The sequence below is a fragment of the Panulirus ornatus genome, chromosome 11 (genome assembly GCF_036320965.1).
Source record: "Panulirus ornatus isolate Po-2019 chromosome 11, ASM3632096v1, whole genome shotgun sequence".
Lineage (NCBI taxonomy): Eukaryota > Metazoa > Arthropoda > Malacostraca > Decapoda > Palinuridae > Panulirus > Panulirus ornatus.
Genome location: NC_092234.1, coordinates 63,150,252 through 63,171,923, shown reverse-complemented (window position 1 = coordinate 63,171,923; position 21,672 = coordinate 63,150,252). Strand labels below are relative to the sequence as shown.

The following is a 21,672-nucleotide window of genomic DNA, read 5'->3' as shown; positions in this document are numbered from 1 at the left end:
AAACGTCAGTAAATAACAGTCTGCAGTAGAGACAGGGGTATAATGCTTACAGAGAGAGAAAGATAATGTAAAAGATAGTAAATCTCCATAGCAGTAGAGTGTACGTCTGTACAATACCGTTGCATGGAATGTCACCAGCAGACTGGCCAAAATGAGATGATAACAAATCAGTGCCAAAGGGGAACACGATTGCATGGAAATGCCACAGCTGAAATGTCAAACGTAAAAATGCCAAAAGTAAATTACTGGTCGTAAAATGCTGGCGATAACTTGCTTACATGCCGCCACAAGCAGTAAGGTCCCGGCGAAAAATAATACTAATAAATCGCCACCAGAGGCACGCCCCTCGGAAAATGGCAGCAATTAAACACCAGAAAACAGTCATGACCGGCAACCCTACACATGTGTCCTGACCTTCTGTGCTGGCAGTGAGGGCGTGCGACAGCAAGGCTGCTGACCCCAGCCAGACCAGCTGTCGTGCTGGTAGAAAATTGATGGTGACCTCAGACCACTTGTCATGCTGGTGGAGAAGGATGCTGACCACAGATCAAGTATCAAGAAGGTGCAGAAGCTTGCTGACCTCAAACCATCTTAAATGGTGGTGACCTCAGACCACTTGTCATGCTGGTGGAGAAGGATGCTGACCACAGATCAATTATCAAGATGGTGTAGAAGCTTGCTGACCTCAAACCATCTTAAATACTGGTGGAGATGGGTGATAACCCATGACCAGTAGTATGTTTCCAGCATGATAAACCTGGTGTACTTAATGTATGATCTAAGTGATATGTGCTCAGACAAAGAGCGCAAACCACAGTGCAGGATATATTGGAAAGGATCGCAATTTTGAAGGTGATCAAGTATATTCCTGTGAGTTCACGGGGAAAATGAAACACGATAAGATCCCAAGTGCACTTTCGTGTAATAATCACATCATCAGGGGAGACACAAGAGAGAAATATAACAGTCAGTTGATATACAAAGAATAGAAGTAGCTAGGACACCATTTGGTAAACACGTGATTGTCCGAGACAGACAACGAGCGTATCATAAATTTATTATGTGGACAAGGAGGGGAATTGTTTACAAATTTTGTCAACGATAAAGCTATCCAATTTGTATAGCCCTTCACTGAAATCAAGGTTATAATTCTTTGTGTATTCAGTAATTGAAGATTCAATGATATTTCTCGTGGTGCTGGAGTTAGATTTAATAACTGAGATGGCATTACTTCAGTCAGTACAATGAACATAGTTTTTTACGTGATTAAACAAGGCATTTGATACTTGTCCTGTTCTTATACTATATTTTTGTTGCTTAAGTCTAACAGAAAGATCCTTACCAATCTGCCCAACATAAAACTTATCGCAATTTCTACATGGTACTTTATAGAAGTATCCAGGAAAATTTTCTGGTGAGTTCCTGATTAAGATATTCTCTATAGTATTATTGTTGCTGAAGGCAACATTTACATCAAAGGATTTAAGCAACATGGGATAAAGTAGGATTATTATGAAAAGGGAGAACTCAAAGATTCTTGGTGTCAATGGGAGGTTTGGGTTCAACTATAAAATGATTTTTTTGCTAACGTAAGGGATTTATCAATAAAAGATCTAGGGTACCTTAACTTAGATCCAATAGAATATATCTTCTCAAACTCATCATCAATAAACTCTGGACTGCAAATACATAATGCCCTAAGGAACATAGACTGAAATTATGATGATTTAACTCTGTCATGTTGAGGTAAGTAATAATGGATAGGTTTTCTGTATATGCTAAACTTAAACTTGTTTCCTTGCCTATGTATCATGCAATCTAAAAATGGTAACATACCAATGGTATGTTACTTATATTTCTGATGATGTGATTATTACACGAAAGTGCAGTTGGGAACCTATCGTGTTTCATTTTCCCCGTGGACTCATAGGAATATATATATATATATATATATATATATATATATATATCATACAAACATTCAACAGTCAGGATCGAACCCGGGACACCTGTGCAACAGGCGGGAACGCTACCGCTAGGCTATGATCGCCCCTAATAGGGAAATGACCATTCGAATACTATGTACTGGAATACCCATCGTCTCACGTTGGTGAGCACAGGGGTCCCGGGTTCGATCCTGGCTGTTGGAGGTTTGTATGTTCAGTGACGGTGGGCGTCATATTGCTTGGCTCTGATCATAGCCAAGCAGTAGTGCTCCCGCCTACTACACAGGGGTCCCGGGTTCGATCTGAGCTGTTGGAGGTTTGTATGATATATATATATATATATATATATATATATATATATATATATATATATATATATTATCCCTGGGGATAGGGGATTAAGAATACATCCCACGTATTCCCTGCGTGTCGTAGAAGGCGACTAAAAGGGGAGGGAGCGGGGGGCTGGAAATCATCCCCTCTCTCTTTTTTTTTTTTTTTTTTTTAATTTTCCAAAAGAAGGAACAGAGGGGGCCAGGTGAGGATATTCCAAAAAAGGCCCAGTCCTCTGTTCTTAACGCTACCTCGCTATCGCGGGAAATGGCGAATAGTATGAAAATATATATATATATATATATATATATATATATATATATATATATATATATATATATATATATATATATATATATATCCCTGGGGATAGGGGAGAAAGAATACTTCCCACGTATTCCCTGCGTGTCGTAGAAGGCGACTAAAAGGGGAGGGAGCGGGGGGCTGGAAATCTTCCCCTCTCGTTTTTTTTTTTTTTTTTTTTTTTTTTCCAAAACAAGGAACAGAGAAGGGGGCCAGGTGAGGATATTCCCTCCAAGGCCCAGTCCTCTGTTCTTAACGCTACCTCGCTAACGCGGGAAATGGCGAATAGTTTTGAAAGAAAGAAAAGATATATATATATATATATATATATATATATATATATATATATATATATATATATATATATATATATATAGTGTTTTGGCGTCAACCCCTGTTCAGTGATCAAATACAATATAATACAAAGGAATTCAAACAGCAACAAACCACTGGGTCCTCACGAGGCAGTTTATAATGGTGAAAGAGAACAGGAACTCATGAACTGGTATGGTAAGAATAGACAGACACAAATTTTTCAAGGAAAAAAGCTTTTAAATAATGTCATTCGCGGATTTGAAGCGAAATATTTATCAGATATGCTTAAACGTATCAATGATATTGTTTTTAAATACTCTAAATAGTGAATCATTCTACATGTCAACAATCCTGTCAGAGAAAAAGTGCTTCGCCTTCTTTTAGGTAAATTTTTGTCCCAGTCTGTATCCACTTTTCGAGGGAAGTCAGACGAATCTACCGTAAAGAAGCTTGTTAGATCGAGATGATTAAAGCCTTTGAAAATTTGGAATGCCTGTACTAGTTCACCTCTTGACTCTCTTCCTTTCTAAGTAGGTTTAAGAGGTTCAGTCGGCTGTCATAGAATTTCTGTCTCAGTCCGGGAATCATCTTGGTTGCTCGCTTCTGTATTTCTGTTAGTCTTTCGTCAAGTAGGGTGACCAGAACAGTGCTCAGTATTCAAGACAGGGATGCACCAGTCACTTATGAAGGACGAGGATAATTTCTCTTGACATAAATTCGAAAGTCCTATTAACCTTAGAATTATGTTGGCCTTATTTACTGCTTCTATGTCATTATGTAATGCTCACTTGCTTTCGGTCCCCAGAGATTATTACCCCAAGTCTTTTTTCCTCATTGACTTTTTGTAGCTTAATATGATTCATGATGCAGGTTGCCTTTCTCATGTTTACTGCCCAGGTGTAAAACATTGCGCTTATCAGTTTTTTTAATTCGTTTGTGACCTGAGGTCCAGGCCATCAGTTTGTCTTTGTCCATTTGAAACTGCAGATCTTTTTTCTATATATATATATATATATATATATATATATATATATATATATATATATATATATATATATATATATTTATATATGGGAAAATTCAAAAGCCATGTTGATAATTGAAGAAATCGTCTGCCACCATCCTAAATTTCTCCTAGTGTCCCCCAGTAATCCACTGTAATCCCGGGGTGTAGTCCAGTGCACGAAGATTTACCTCGCTGCAGACCTCGCCCGTCTCAATCACGTCTGCGGGTAAATCCCACCTCGGAGCCCCACCGATGTTCGTCTTGGAGGACCACAGGTCACAATGAACACGGCGGGGAGAGTGGCTTGATACATTACCTGCAGTGTGAGGAAAGTTGCAGATTTTCATTTTGACTCTCTCTCTCTCTCTCTCTCTCTCTCTCTCTCTCTCTCTCTCTCTCTCTCTCTCTCTCTCTCTCTCTCTCTCTCTCTCTCTCTCTCTCTCTGGATATGAACCTGGCGAACTAAATTGCTCGTCACTCGACACACAAATACGATACACACCACACAGGTGGTGTAAACGTTGCATACAGATGTTGCACACACGGTGTAGCTAGAGTCTACACGACACTGCTCCATTCAAGGCCTTTCAGGTGCTACACAGGTGCCGCTTATATTAGTACCAGTCCTGTTGTTCGATGTGGTTTGTAACTTAAACCATCTGCGATACAGAGACGTATGGTCCTAAGGCCACACCCTTAGGACCATACATCCTGCACCTTACACGCAAACACTACACAGGAGCCACAGGCGCAAAGATATGACACGTACGTATACATATTATCCGAGAAGAAATACAACATAGATGTCACACGGGGACACCAACGGAACACACATTATACACCTATGCACAAGGACCAAGCACACGACGGAAACACTGACGCACTACACATAAACGCCATAGACGGTAGTGAGCGACGCCACACGTACAGAACACAATACACATGTCAGAAACACACACTCTATATACAGACGCTACACACGTTACGCCAGACACAACTACTGCGTCCTGCACTAAACACCACCTACTGTACTCTTTGCACAAGTCTCACTTATTGTCCATAACGTCTAAAAAATGGTTTACTCCCTCCACATACACCAGCTGGGGGAGGGGGTGGAAATACCACATATAACCATTAAGAAAAACAAAGTGCAAGGCGCTGCGCGTGGCATAAAAGCAAGTTACATTATGAAAGCATTTTTACGTAGTGTCCACAAAATGAAATACCCTCACAAATGTAACAAAATCAGTACAAGGTAAACAGTTACAAGGGAGGTGTACAGTACCCAGTTCAGGCTTTACGCTGTATTGATATCCTTTAGACAGCGGGCGTGTGCAGGCGGGCGGGGAACAGGTGTGTGGATGACTTTGATGGAATGAAGGATGAAGTGGGAAGTGGAGTACTGGGACACAGGTGGAGACAGACATAGAGGAGAGTCGCAGATGTACCTGTGATGAAGCGTTTAGAGAAGGCGAGGATAACAGGATGGAACTGGAATGATACTCTACTCTCAGTCAAAACTTAGCTACTTTAATGTGTGTACAGTAGGTCCAAGTCCAGATGCAGTAGAAGTGAATGACCTCTTGGTGGGTATTGTCTTCTGCGTACGGTGAGAACGCCTCCAGGTGGGTGGTGAACCGGTGTCACAGACGTAACCATGGCAAACTTCTTTAATTGTTCCTAAAACCAAGAGTTAATCATCAGCCGTTGATTGACATCCTGTGATAGTAATTGTAATAAATGTTTACCATAGAATGATATTATGAGCATTATGAGATGGCCGTGAAGTGAGGGGGCACTCGGGAGCACAGAAGGTGAAGACTGGGTCCGCGTAGCACACCGACCTGTGGTCTAGAATCGAGGTCATTGTTGGTGGTGTGGGATCGCGTTCGTTTGCAGCAAATGAATTCACTAAGAGAAAGAACACCGAGTAACTTTGACAGCTGTATCATTCTCGAGATGTAGACCAAGCACACGTGGAGCAGTACCAAAGATGTCCAACCTGTCGACGACGGGGATGGTAAATCACTGGAGGGCGTCCCTTGTGACAGCTCTCTCCTTCTTCCGCTGTCGCCTCCAGAGGTTGTCGCAGTAGACAACCATGTAGTCCAGTACAAGGGAGCCCATGGTACTCCTATACGAGGGAGAGCTTCCAGCTCTTGTCCGTGCCTCCCTCATACTTGTACGTGCTCCCTGATACGGCCTTAGTGGCCATGCCTGACAGGTTTCTCGTCGCCCTTGCGTCAGGAGTGACTCACGCCAGCTCCCCCACAACACTTTCTCACGGAGTGATGAGAAGCGCTCAGCGCTGCCAATTCTCAGTTTTCAATCTTCTTTCGTATATCCACCACATCCTCTCTGTGTGGGGTAAGGATGCGGATGCGAACGCGGATGTTATCAAATCGCAAATGCGTATGCGGATGCTTATTTCATCACAAACGCGGACGCGGATGCGGATTAAAGAAATGATCCGATACATCACTACTCTGAACCAAAAATGGCCATGTCATAGCATAAGCAGACACTTCCGTCTGAAAAGCGTGCAGTTTTAACTCGTAGAGATCATGTTGCTAATATTGACGAAAATTTCATTACTGGACTAGATCTGTTACAGCATTGTGTATTTTGCCGATCCTACTGCAACTCTGTATCTAGTATTACGTTGTCTGGGGGGATAACAGGTAGAGGCAAAGTGTCGCCCAACCTTTGAAAAACACCAGTGTAGGAGATCCAGTCAACTCAAGACATATATGTTCATATTAGCAGCTGATTGTTTTAAGTTTTACTACATTCATGAATTTTGAATTTCCTTTTACAATAATTGTGCAGTTATTCATAAACGTAAACTGTACAATGGTATTATAAAGCTAGTATAAAACATAACTGCCCACCTTTTCTCCCACGCACAGAATACAAGTGATGGACGCATACATTATTATAACACTTGATATTCAACATTCAGCCCCTTCTGTTAGTACTTTCAGCAGTGTCTAAGCAGATATCATTATTAAAGTTACATCTAATGATTTTCACTAATATCATCAATATCACTTGTCACCATCTGCTTCATCAACACCATGTTATCACCACAAGTTATGATCAACACATTCTTATTTTGTCATCAATGTTCCTATTAATACTTTATTTAACACAGCGAAAAACCATATCTTGTAAGTACAGAAACGTTTCAAGCAACACGCATGTATTTCACGTGCAGCAACACGCAGTCAATGAAAATAATGTTACCAATAATAGCCAGTTATGGTTTAGGTAAAGGAGACAGGAAGGCAACACTCACAGCTTAAATTCTAGACATGACGGCATATACGAAAAAATGTAAACATTCCCGGGTGCTACATTTCCCTAAAGGAGCCATGAATATTCTTTTAGGTAAGCCATCGTTCCCCTAAATCCACCTCTGCATATGAACGATCATTGCTCCCGCCCCCCCACAGAAGTTTATGTTTACGTTCATGGAGGATCTAGACATCACTTTATGTAAATGGAAACCAATAGGAAAATATTATGATCATGTTATGACAGATACAAGCCAAACCGAACTCACATTATAAGTTAACTTTTGAACAGTAACCTTGTGAAAGGCGAGGTTCAACTGTTAAACGGCTGATGATGACGTGTTACCTTTTCCCGCCAAGCAGCAGGACAACGTCAACACACCTCAGTTTAACTGTGACCTCGGTTGAGACAGGAGGCGGGTTAGGTGCCCTAAAGTAGAGCTTGTGTGTGATAGATTACGAGCATTCATGCTGATAAATTCAAGTGCTGGTGCATTACAGTAAAATGATACATAGATTACGAGCATTCATGCTGATAAATTCAAGTGCTGGTGCATTACAGTGAAATGATACATAGATTACGAGCATTCATGCTGATAAATTCAAGTGCTGGTGCATAACAGTGAAGTGATACATAGATTACGAGCATTCATGCTGATAAATTCAAGTGCTGGTGCATTACAGTGAAATGATACATAGATTACGAGCATTCATGCTGATAAATTCAAGTGCTGGTGCATAACAGTGAAGTGATACATAGATTACGAGCATTCATGCTGATAAATTCAAGTGCTGGTGCATTACACTGAAGTGATACAAAGTTATTAAAGGTGATTTCTATAGACTAAATACTGTGTTTCAGCGTGACAGTAAAAAATTTGTGGGCATTTTTCCCCCTTTTATGTGTGTCATTATCACGGGAAAATTGTGATTCAATTTTAAGAAAGACATCATCACACATTCAGTAACATACATAAGAGAGAATCAGTTACGTTTCACAAGATCAAGCCATGTTTTTCGATAAAAATCCTGTGAATAATTTGTGAACTCATGGTAAACGTATAACTACTACTATTCTTTTCAATTTTGTTGGAAAATATTGGTGATTTTCTTAACGACTGAATGAAGTAAATACAGAAAAACCCTTTATATATCATGATAAGAACAAGCCATGAAGAAGGTGACAGAAAGACACTATGAAGCTGTGTTGTGACTCACTATGTCCCTTCTGCTGTTCTCATTCACACTTTCTTCTCTGAAAGCTTCAAATGTGTATTAGAAAAAAAAAATCATGAACAATTGAATCGCTGCAATACAGTTAAGAGAAGCTTTATGGCAATAGTTTCGAGGCAAATGTAAATGGACAACTTGAAGCGATGGCAGCAGCAGAGACATAGCGGCAGGATTGACATCGGTCGAGAGATACCGTGGAAAGATTGAAAACAATGGAAGATCAGCTGGGAAGGTAAGTAGTAGTGCGGTTGCATAGTTTTGAAAGATTGACTGCAGTGGATTTGCTATTTCGGGAGTTTTCTGTAGCAGTGGGTTGAGAATGCGAAAAGATTAATTGAGGAGAATGACATCCCGGTAGGGTTTACAGCAGGTATTCGAAAACTTTGTAGGGTTAGCAGACGTGGGTAAACAACTGCGAAGGGTTGGCTGCCTCAGGTTTGATTACTCGGAATGGTTGGCTGCCGTGACTTTTGATAACTCCAAAGGGTTGGCAGGAGTGAGTTTGATAACTCTCAAGGGTTGGCAGGAGTGGTTTAGATAACTCCGAAGGGTTGGCAGGAGTGGGTTTAATAACTACGAAGGGTTGACAGCAGCATAATGATAACTTGGAAGGGTTGACAGCACTGTGTGGACTACTTGGAAGGGTTGGCATCTTTGACTGAATAAAACAGTACGTTAGGGAGTGGGGTAATTGGTATTTTTGTCCCTGTTTTAACCCAAGAAAATGGGCATGATTGTCGGTAAGATGAAAATGTGAAAAAGTGCCAAGAGTATAAACGATTTTTCCTTTAACATTGTCATAAACTGAATTTAAATGTTCAGTTTGCAGTCGTCATATACTCATGGTGGTTAGCCATTGTGAATGCGTAGGCGCAAGCGCTTGCGCAGTTTGTTAAACATGTCTCCATCCAATATTCAGTATTGTTTAACTGATATTGTTTTTCTGTAAAATCCTGTGCAATTTTTGATGTTAAACTTTATACAGGGAAGAAGGAAATTATTTGTAGTCGACGTATATATGGTTCAGAGGCAATATGTATACTTGTGTGTAATCACATAAAGTATTTTTAGATAACGGTTTGGATTGTACGAGGAAGACATTTCTACAGGCATAGAGTCCAATATATTACATGTTATCGTTTGTATTTGACAATATTCGCTTTCATATTTACGGACAATTTTTTTAACACATGAGCATATCAACTCTGACATCGTTCAGGTGTGCCTGTGCTTACTTAGAATCTTGTGTGTACGTTCGTAGAGGCTCCAAGCATTGTTTATGCAGATAGAAACCAATAAGCAAACATTGTGTTCTTGATATGACAGATACAAGCCAACCCGAGCTACATAAATCTATTTTTAAACAGAGATTGTGAAAGAAGTTTTGTTGTCAAATGGCTGGTTATGACCTATTGTTACCTTTTCCCGCTGAGCAGCGTTAGAAGTTCACAACTCAGTCCTCTGACCTTGCTGGTGACAAGAGGCAGGAGACGTGCACTAAATTTGAGCTAGTGTGTGATAGATTACGAGCATTCATGTTGATAAACTCTAGTGCTAGTGCATTACAGTGAATTGATACAAAGTTATTGACGGTGATTTCTGTACAGACTAGATACTGTGTTTCAGCGTGACAGTAAATACGATATGAGCATGTATTATTATTATTTTCTTTTATGTGTGTCTTGCTCTTGGGAAAATTGTGATTCACTTTTAAGGAAAACATTATCACAAGTCAGTAACATACATAAGAAAGAATCAGTTATGGGAAAGATTGACTGTAGGGTGACGGAGGAAGACACTATATGAAACGTTATTTTGACTCGATTGTGCACCTTCAGCCGTTCTTGTACATAGTTTCTTCTATTATAGCTTCAACTGTGTATTAGAAAAAACACCATGAAAGATTAATTCGTTCACTACAGATAAGAATCATAGTTTCGAGGCAAAATTGCATCTGGGAAGGTAAGCAGCTGTGGGGTTACATAGTTTTGAAAGATTGACTGCAGTGGATTTCCTATTTCGGAAGTTTTGTGTATCAGTGGGCTGAGAATGCGAAAATATTGATTGAGTAGAATGGCATCTCAGAAGGGTTTGCAGCAGTTATTCGAAAAATATCTAGGGTTCGCAAAGGTGGGTAAACAACTCCGAGGGGTTGGGTGCCGCAGGTTTAATTACTCCGAAGGGTTGGTTGCCATGGCTTTGATAACTCCGAAGGGTTGGCTGCCGTGGTTTTCATAACTCCGAAGGGTTGGCTGCCGTTGCTTTAATAACTCCGAAGGGTTGGCTTCCGTGGTTTTGATAACTCCAAAGGGTTGGCAGTAGTAGGTTTACTAACTCCGAAGGGTTGGCAGCAGCCTATGGATAACTCTGAAGGGTTGGCAGAATTGCCTGTACACTTTAGAAGGGAGGGCATCAGTGACTGAATAAATTAGTACGTTAGGGAGTGGGGTAATTGGTATTTTTGTTATTGTTCAACCTAAGAAAATGGGCATGATTGTCGGTAATATGAAAATGTGAAGAGTACTAAGAATATAAACATGATTTTTCCTTTTATATTGTTATAAAGTGAATTTAGATGTTTTGTTTGTATTCATCATATATACTCCTGGCGGTTAGTCATTGTGAATGCGCAGGCGCAAGCGCATGCGCAGTTTGATAATCGTGTCTCCATCTAATATTCATATTGTTTAATTGATATTGTTCTTCCATAAATTCCTGCGAATGTTTCGATGTTAAATTCTATAAATGAAGAAGAAAATTATTTAAAGTCGATGTCTGTATGGTTTAAAGACAATGTGTATGTTTTTGTGTAATTACGTACAGTATTTCTAAATATCGGTTTGGACTGTACGAGGAGGACGTTTTTACAGGCATACGATTGAATATATGTAATCGTTTGTGTTTTAATAATAATATTCGCTTTAATATTTACGTTCATAATTTTTTCACAAAATGCATATCAACTCAGTGACATCGTTCAGGTGTGTATATACCTAATTAGAATCGTGTGTTTACATTCGTGGAGGCTACAAGCATTAGTTTATGTAAATGTTAACCAGTGAGCCAACGTTGTGTTCTTGGTATGATAGATAAAAGACAACCCGAGCTAAATAATTTTACTTTTAAACAGAAAGATTGTAAAAGGAGAGTTTCTGTTGTCAAATGGCTGGTTATGACCTATTGTTAATTTTTCCTGCCAAGCAGCGGTCGAAGTTCATACCTCAGTCCTTCTCTGACCTTGCTGATGACAAGAAGCAGGAGACGTGCACTAAATTCGAGCTAGTGTGTGATAGATTACGAGCATTCATGCTGATAAACTCTAGTGCTAGTGCATTACAGTGAAGTGATACAAAGTTATTGACGGTGATTTCTGTAGAGACTAAATACTGTGTTTCAGCGTGAGAGTAAATATGATGTGAGCATGTATTATTATTATTTTCTTTTATGTGTGTCTTGCTCTTAGGAAAATTGTGATTCACTTTTAAGGAAAACATTATCACAAGTCAGTAACATACATAAGAAAGAATCAGTTATGGGAAAGATTGACTGCAGGGTGACGGAGGAAGGCACTATATGAAACATTATTTTGACTCGATTGTGCACCTTCAGCCGTTCTTGTACATAGTTTCTTCTCTTATAGCTTCAACTGTGTATTAGAAAAAAACACCATGAAAGATTAATTCGTTGCACTACAGTTAAGAATCATAGTTTCGAGGCAAAATTGCATCTGGGAAGGTAAGCAGCTGTGGGGTTACATAGTTTTGAAAGATTGACTGCAGTGGATTTCCTATTTCGGAAGTTTTGTGCATCAGTGGGCTGAGAATGCGAAAATATTGATTGAGTAGAATGGCATCTCAGAAGGGTTTGCAGCAGTTATTCGAAAAATATCTAGGGTTCGCAGAGGTGGGGAAACAACTCCGAGGGGTTGGCTGCCGCTGGTTTAATTACTCCGAAGGGTTGGCTGCCGTGGCTTTGATAACTCCGAAGGGTTGGCTGCCGTGGTTTTGATAACTCCGAAGGGTTGGCTGCCGTGGTCTTTGATAACTCCGAAGGGTTGGCTGCCGTGGCTTTGATAACTCCGAAGGGTTTGCTGCCGTGGCTTTGATAACTCCGAAGGGTTGGCAGAATTGCCTGTACACTTTAGAAGGGAGGGCATCAGTGACTGAATAAATTAGTACGTTAGGGAGTGGGGTAATTGGTATTTTTGTTATTGTTCAACCTAAGAAAATGGGCATGATTGTCGGTAATATGAAAATGTGAAGAGTACTAAGAATATAAACATGATTTTTCCTTTTATATTGTTATAAAGTGAATTTAGATGTTTTGTTTGTAGTCATCTTATATACTCGTGGCGGTTAGTCATTGTGAATGCGCAGGCGGAAGCGCATGCGCAGTTTGATAATCGTGTCTCCATCTAATATTCAGATAGTTTAATTGATATTGTTCTTCCATAAATTCTTGTGAAAGTGTCCATGTTAAATTCTATTAATGAGGAAGAAAATTATTTATAGTCGATGTATGTATGGTTTAAAGGCAATGTGTATGTTTGTGTGTAATTACGTACAGTATTTCTAAATATCGGTTTGGACTATACGAGGAGGACGTTTTTACAGGCATACGATCGAATATATGTAATCGTTTGATTTTTATGATATTCGCTTTAATATTTACGTTCATAATTTTTTCACAAAATGCATATCAACTCAGTGACATCGTTCAGGTGTGTATATGCCTACTTCGAAACGTGTGTTTACGTTCGTGGAGGCTCCAAGCATTAGTTTATGTAAATGGTAACCAGTGAGCCAACATTGTGTTCTTGGTATGACAGATACAAGCCAACACGAGCTAAATAAGTTTACTTTTAAACCAAGAGATTGTGAAAGGAGAATATCTGTTGTGAAATGACTGGATATGAAGTATTGTTATCTTTTCCTGCCAAGCATCGTCGAAGTTCATAACTCAGTCCTTCTTTGACCTTGCTGGTGACAAGAGGTAGGAGACGTGCACTAAATTCGAGCTAGTGTGTGATAGATTACGAGCAGTCATGCTGATAAACTCTAGTGCTAGTGCATTACAGTGAAGTGATACAAAGTTATTGACGGTGATTTCTGTACAGACTAGATACTGTGTTTCAGCGTGAGAGTAAATACGATGTGAGCTTGTATTATTATTATTTTCTTTTATGTGTGTCTTGCTCTTGGGAAAATTGTGATTCACTTTTAAGGAAAAGATCATCACAAGTCAGTAACATACATAAGAAAGAATCAGTTATGGGAAAGATTGACTGCAGGGTGACGGAGGAAGACACTATATGAAACATTATTTTGACTCGATTGTGCACCTTCAGCCGTTCTTGTACACAGTTTCTTCTCTTATAGCTTGAACTCTGTATTAGAAAAAACACTATGAAAGATTAATTCGTTGCACTACTGATAAGAATCATAGTTTCGAGGCAGAATTTCATCTGGGAAGGTAAGCAGGAGTGCGGTTATATAGTTTTGAAATATTGACTGCAGTGGATTTCCTATTTCGGAAGTTTTGTGTATCAGTGGGCTGAGAATGCGAAAATATTGATTGAGTAGAATGGCATCTCAGAAGGGTTTGCAGCAGTTATTCGAAAAATATGTAGGGTTCGCAGAGGTGGGTAAACAACTCCGAGGGGTTGGGTGCCGGAGGTTTAATTACTCCGAAGGGTTGGTTGTCGTGGCTTTGATAACTCCGAAGGGTTGGCAGCAGCCTATGGATAACTCTTAAGGGTTGGCAGAACTGCCTGTACACTTTAGAAGGGAGGGCATCAGTGACTGAATAAATTAGTACGTTAGGGAGTGGGGTAATTGGTATTTTTGTTATTGTTCAACCGAAGAAAATGGGCATGATTGTCGGTAATATGAAAATGTGAAGAGTACTAAGAATATAAACATGATTTTTCCTTTTATATTGTTATAAAGTGAATTTAGATGTTTCGTTTGTAGTCATCATATATACTCCTGGCGGTTAGTCATTGTGAATGCGCAGGCGCAAGCGCATGCGCAGTTTGATAATCGTGTCTCCATCTAATATTCAGATTGTTTAATTGATATTGTTCTTCCATAAATTCCTGCGAATGTTTCGGTGTTAAATTCTATAAATGAAGAAGAAAATTATTTATAGTCGATGTATGTATGGTTTAAAGGCAATGTGTATGCTTGTGTGTAATTACGTAAAGTATATCTAAATATCGGTTTGGACTGTACGAGGAGGACGTTTTTACAGGCATACGATCGAATATATGTAATCGTTTGTGTTTATGATATTCGCTTTAATATTTACGTTCATAATTTTTTCATAAAATGCATATCAACTCAGTGACATCGTTCAGGTGTGTATATGCCTACTTAGAATCGTGTGTTTACGTTCGTGGAGGCTCCAAGCATTAGTTTATGTAAATGGTAACCAGTGAGCCAACATTGTGTTCTTGGTATGACAGATTCAAGCCAACACGAGCTAAATAAGTTTACTTTTAAACAGAAAGATTGTGAAAGGAGAATTTCTGTTTTCAAATGGCTGGTTATGACCTATTGTTATCTTTTCCTGCCAAGCAGCTGTCGAAGTTCATACCTCAGTCCTTCTCTGACCTCGCTGGTGACAAGAGGCAGGAGACGTGCACTAAATTCGAGCTAGTGTGTGATAGATTACGAGCATTCATACTGATAAACTCTAGTGCTAGTGCATTAAAGTGAAGTGATACAAAGTTATTGACGGTGATTTCTGTACAGACTAGATACTGTGTTTCAGCGTGACAGTAAATACGATATGAGCATGTATTATTGTTATTTTCTAGTATGTGTGCCTTGCTCTTGGGAAAATTGTGATTCACTTTTAAAGAAAAGATCATCACAAGTCAGTAACATACACAAGAAAGAATCAGTTATGGAAAAGATTGACTGTAGGGTGACGGAGGAAGGCACTATATGAAACATTATTTTGACTCGATTGTGCACCTTCAGCCGTTCTTGTACATAGTTTCTTCTCTTATAGCTTCAACTGTGTATTAGAAAAAACACCATGAAAGATTAATTGATTGCACTCCAGTTAAGAATCATAGTTTCGAGGCAAAATTGCATCTGGGAAGGTAAGCAGCTGTGAGGTTACATAGTTTTGAAAGATTGACTGCAGTGGATTTCCTATTTCGGAAGTTTTGTGTATCAGTGGGCTGAGAATGCGAAAATATTGATTAAGTAGAATGGCATCTCAGAAGGGTTTGCAGCAGTTATTCGAAAAATATCTAGGGTTCGCAGAGGTGGGTAAACAACTCCGATGGGTTGGCTGCCGCAGGTTTAATTACTCCGAAGGGTTGACTGCCGTGGCTTTGATAACTCCGAAGGGTTGGCTGCCGTGGTTTTGATAACTCCAAAGGGTTGGCAGTAGTGGGTTTACTAATTCCGAAGGGTTGGCAGCAGCCTATGGATAACTCTTAAGGGTTGGCAGAATTGCCTGTACACTTTAGAAGGGAGGGCATCAGTGACTAAATAAATTAGTACGTTAGGGAGTGGGGTAATTGGTATTTTTGTTATTGTTCAACCTAAGAAAATGGGCATGATTATTGGTAATATGAAAATGTGAAGAGTACTAAGAGTATAAACATGATTTATCCTTTTATATTGTTATAAAGTGAATTTAAATGTTCAGTTCGTAGTCATCATATATACTCCTTCCGGTTAGTTATTGTGAATGCGCAGGCGCAAGCGCATGCGCAGTTTGATAATCGTGTCTCCATCTAATATTCATATTGTTTAATTGATATTGTTCTTCCATAAATTCCTGGGAATGCTTCGGTGTTAAATTCTATAAATGAAGAAGAAAATTATTGATAGTCGATGTATGTATGGTTTAAAGGCAATTTGTATGTTTGTGTGTAATTACGTACAGTATTTCTAAATATCGGTTTGGACTGTACGAGTAGGACGTTTTTACATTCATACGATCGAATATATGTAATCATTTGTCCCTTTATAATATTCGCTTTAATATTTACGTTCATAATTTTTTCACAAAATGCATATCAACTCAGTGACATCGTTCAGGTGTGTATATGCCTACTTAGAATCGTGTGTTTACGTTCGTGGAGGCTCCAAGCATTAGATTATGTAAATGGTAACCAGTGAGCCAATATTGTGTTCTTGGTATGACAGATGGAAACCAACCCGAGCTAAATAAGTTTACTTTTAAACAGAGAGATTGTGAAAGGAGAATTTCTGTTGTCATATGGCTGGTTATGACGTATTGTTATCTTTTCCTGCCAAGCAGCGGTCGAAGTTCATATCTCAGTCCTTCTCTCACCTTGCTGGTGACAAGAGGCAGGAGACGTGCACTAAATTCGAGCTAGTGTGTGATAGATTACGAGCATTCATGCTGATAAACTCTAGTGCTAGTGCATTACAGTGAAGTGATACAAAGTTATTGACGGTGATTTCTGTACAGACTAAATACTGTGTTTCAGCGTGACATTAAATACGATGTGAGCATGTATTATTATTATTATTATTTTCTTTTATGTGTGTCTTGCTCTTGGGAAAATTGTGATTCACTTTTAAGGAAAACATTATCACAAGTCAGTAACATACATAAGAAAGAATCAGTTATGGGAAAGATTGACTGCAGGGTGACGGAGGAAGGCACTATATGAAACATTATTTTGACTCGATTGTGCACCTTCAGCCGTTCTTGTACATAGTTTCTTCTCTTATAGCTTCAACTGTGTATTAGAAAAAACACCATGAAAGATTAATTCGTTGCACTACAGATAAGAATCATAGTTTCGAGGCAAAATTGCATCTGGGAAGGTAAGCAGCTGTGAGGTTACATAGTTTTGAAAGATTGACTGCAGTGGATTTCCTATTTCGGAAGTTTTGTGTATCAGTGGGCTGAGAATGCGAAAATATTGATTGAGTAGAATGGCATCTCAGAAGGGTTTGCAGCAGTTATTCGAAAAATATCTAGGGTTCGCAGAGGTGGGTAAACAACTCCGAGGGGTTGGGTGCCGCAGGTTTAATTACTCCGAAGGGTTGGCTGCCGTGGTTTTGATAAGCTGCCGTGGTTTTGATAACTCCGAAGGGTTGGCTGCCGTGGCTTTGATAACTCCGAAGGGTTTGCTGCCGTGGCTTTGATAACTCCGAAGGGTTGGCAGTAGTGGGTTTACTAACTCCGAAGGGTTGGCAGCAGCCTATGGATAACTCGGAAGGGTTGGCAGAATTGCCTGTACACTTTAGAAGGGAGGGCATCAGTGACTGAATAAATTAGTACGTTAGGGAGTGGGGTAATTGGTATTTTTGTTATTGTTCAACCTAAGAAAATGGGCATGATTGTCGGTAATATGAAAATGTGAAGAGTACTAAGAATATAAACATGATTTTTCCTTTTATATTGTTATAAAGTGAATTTAGATGTTTTGTTTGTATTCATCATATATACTCCTGGCGGTTAGTCATTGTGAATGCGCAGGCGCAAGCGCATGCGCAGTTTGATAATCGTGTCTCCATCTAATATTCAGATTGTTTAATTGATATTGTTCTTCCATAAATTCCTGCGAAAGTTTCGATGTTAAATTCTATAAATGAAGAAGAAAATTATTTATAGTCGATGTATGTATGGTTTAAAGGCAATGTGTATGTTTGTGTGTAACTACGTACAGTATTTCTAAATATCGGTTTGGACTGTACGAGGAGGACGTTTTTAAAGGCATATAATCGAATATATGTAATCGTTTGTGTTTTGTAATATTCGCTTTAATGTTTACGTTCACAATTTTTTCACAAAATGCATATCAACTCAGTGACATCGTTCAGGTGTGTATATGCCTACTTAGAATCGTGTGTTTACATTCGTGGAGGCTCCAAGCATTAGTTTATGTAAATGGTAACCATTGAGCCAACATTGTGTTCTTCGTATGACAGATACAAATCATTCCGAGCTAAGTAAGTTTACTTTTAAGCAGAAAGATTGTGAAAGAAGTTCTGTTGTCAAATGGCTGGTTATGACCTATTGTTATCTTTTCCTTCCAAGCAGCGGTCGAAGTTCATACCTCAGTCCTTCTCTGACCTCGGTGGTGACAAGAGGCAGGAGACGTGCACTAAATTCGAGCTAGTGTGTGACAGAGTACGAGCATTCAAACTGATAAACTCTAGTGCTAGTTCATTACAGTGAAGTGATACAAAGTTATTGACGGTGATTTCTGTACAGACTAGATACTGTGTTTCAGCGTGACATTAAATACGATGTGAGCATGTATTATTATTATTTTCTTTTATGAGTGTCTTGCTCTTGGGAAAATTGTGATTCACTTTTAAGGAAAACATTATCACAAGTCAGTAACATACGTAAGAAAGAATCAGTTATGGGAAAGATTGACTGCAGGGTGACGGAGGAAGGCACTATATGAAACATTATTTTGACTCGATTGTGCACCTTCAGGCGTTCTTGTGCATACTTCTCTTATAGCTTGAACTGTGTATTAGAAAAAACACTATGAAAGATTAATTCGTTGCACTACTGATAAGAATCATAGTTTCGAGGCAGAATTTCATCTGGGAAGGTAAGCAGGAGTGCGGTTATATAGTTTTGAAATATTGACTGCAGTGGATTTCCTATTTCGGAAGTTTTGTGTATCAGTGGGCTGAGAATGCGAAAATATTGATTGAGTAGAATGGCATCTCAGAAGGGTTTGCAGCAGTTATTCGAAAAATATGTAGGATTCGCAGAAGTGGTTAAGCATCTCCGAGGGGTTGACTGCCGTGGCTTTGATAACTCCGAAGAGTTAGTAAGAGTATAAATATGATTTATCCTTTTATATTGTTATAAAGTGAATTTAGATGTTCCGTTTGTAGTCATCATATATACTCCTGGCGGTTAGTCATTGTGAATGCGCAGGCGCAAGCGCATGCGCAGTTTGATAATCGTGTCTCCATCTAATATTCAGATTGTTTAATTGATATTGTTCTTCCATAAATTCCTGCGAATGTTTCGATGTTAAATTCTATAAATGAAGAAGAAAATTATTTATAGTCGATGTATGTATGGTTTAAAGGCAATGTGTATGTTTGTGTGTAATTACGTACAGTATTTCTAAATATCGGTTTGGACTGTACGAGGAGGACGTTTTTACAGGCATACGATCGAATATATGTAATCATTTGTGTTTTATGATATTCGCTTTAATATTTACGTACATAATTTTTTCACAAAATGCATATCAACTCAGTGACATCGTTCAGGTGTGTATATGCCTACTTAGAATCGTGTGTTTACGTTCGTGGAGGCTCCAAGCATTAGTTTATGTAAATGGTAACCAGTGAGCCAACATTGTGTTCTTGGTATGACAGATACAAGCCAACCCGAGCTAAATAAGTTTACTTTTAAACAGAGAGATTGTGAAAGGAGAATTTCTGTTGTCAAATGGCTGGTTATGACGTATTGTTATCTTTTCCTGCCAAGCAGCGGTCGAAGTTCATACCTCAGTCCTTCTCTGACCTTGCTGGTGACAAGAAGCAGGAGACGTGCACTAAATTCGAGCTAGTGTGTGATAGATTACGAGCATTCATGCTGATAAACTCTAGTGTTAGTGCATTACAGTGAAGTGATACAAAGTTATTGGGAAAATTGTGATTCACTTTTAAGGAAAAGATCATCACAAGTCAGTAACATACATAAGAAAGAATCAGTTATGGGAAAGATTGACTGCAGGGTGACGGAGGAAGGCACTATATGAAACATTATTTTGACTCGATTGTGCACCTTCAGCCGTTCTTGTACATAGTTTCTTCTCTTATAGCTTCAACTGTGTATTAGAAAAAACACCATGAAAGATTAATTCGTTGCACTACAGTTAAGAATCATAGTTTCGAGGCAAAATTGCATCTGGGAAGGTAAGCAGCTGTGGGGTTACATAGTTTTGAAAGATTGACTGCAGTGGATTTCCTATTTCGGAAGTTTTGTGTATCAGTGGGCTGAGAATGCGAAAATATTGATTAAGTAGAATGGCATCTCAGAAGGGTTTGCAGCAGTTATTCGAAAAATATCTAGGGTTCGCAGAGGTGGGTAAACAACTCCGAGGGGTTGGGTGCCGCAGGTTTAATTACTCAGAAGGGTTGGCTACCGTGGCTTTGATAACTCCGAAGGGTTGGCTGCCGTGGCTTTGATAACTCCGAAGGGTTGGCAGTAGTGGGTTTACTAACTCCGAAGGGTTGGCAGCAGCCTATGGATAACTGGGAAGGGTTGGCAGAATTGCCTGTACACTTTAGAAGGGAGGGCATCAGTGACTGAATAAATTAGTACGTTAGGGAGTGGGGTAATTGGTATTTTTATTATTGTTCAACCTAAGAAAATGGGCATGATTGTCGGTAATATGAAAATGTGAAGAGTACTAAGAGTATAAACATGATTTTTCCTTTTATATTGTTATAAAGTGAATCTAGATGTTTTGTTTGTATTCATCATATATACTCCTTACTGTTAGTCATTGTGAATGCGCAGGCGCAAGCGCATGCGCAGTTTGATAATCGTGTCTCCATCTAATATTCATATTGTTTAATTGATATTGTTCTTCCATAAATTCCTGCGAAAGTTTCGATGTTAAATTCTATAAATGAGGAAGAAAATTATTTATAGTCGATGTATGTATGGTTTAAAGGCAATGTGTATGTTTGTGTGTAATTACGTACAGTATTTCTAAATATCGGTTTGGACTGTACGAGGAGGACGTTTTTACAGGCATACGATCGAATATATGTAATCGTTTGTGTTTTATAATATTCGCTTTAATATTTACGTTCATAATTTTTTCACAAAATGCATATCAACTCAGTGACATCGTTCAGGTGTGTATATGCCTACTTAGAATCGTGTGTTTACGTTCGTGGAGGCTCCAAGCATTAGTTTATGTAAATGGTAACCAGTGAGCCAACATTGTGTTCTTGGTATGACAGATACAAGCCAACCCGAGCTAAATAAGTTTACTTTTAAACCGAGAGATTGTGAAAGGAGAATATCTGTTGTGAAATGCCTGGATATGACGTATTGTTATCTTTTCCTGCCAAGCAGCGTCGAAGTTCATACCTCAGTCCTTCTCTGACCTTGCTGGTGACAAGAAGGCAGGAGACGTGCACTAAATTCGAGCTAGTGTGTGATAGATTACGAGCATTCATGCTGATAAACTCTAGTGCTAGTGCATTACAGTGAAGTGATACAAAGTTATTGACGGTGATTT

General features: G+C 39.1%; 1 long non-coding RNA gene across 8 annotated transcripts in view; it reads left to right on the top strand.

The window, feature by feature from the left end:
- LOC139751607 (uncharacterized) overlaps nt 1–21,672 on the top strand; it is a 292,242-nt gene that overhangs the window by 232,260 nt on the left and 38,310 nt on the right. The window contains exon 1 of one of the 8 annotated variants that reach the window (XR_011713378.1): nt 7,610–8,664. The exons of 4 other annotated variants lie outside the window; for them this stretch is intronic. This is a non-coding gene — a long non-coding RNA (uncharacterized lncRNA). Of the gene's footprint in view, nt 1–7,609; nt 8,665–12,147; nt 12,168–15,524; nt 15,544–18,532; nt 19,003–21,672 lie in introns of those variants that run through there. 3 more of the 8 variants (XR_011713389.1, XR_011713394.1, XR_011713387.1) reach the window with 3 other exon arrangements.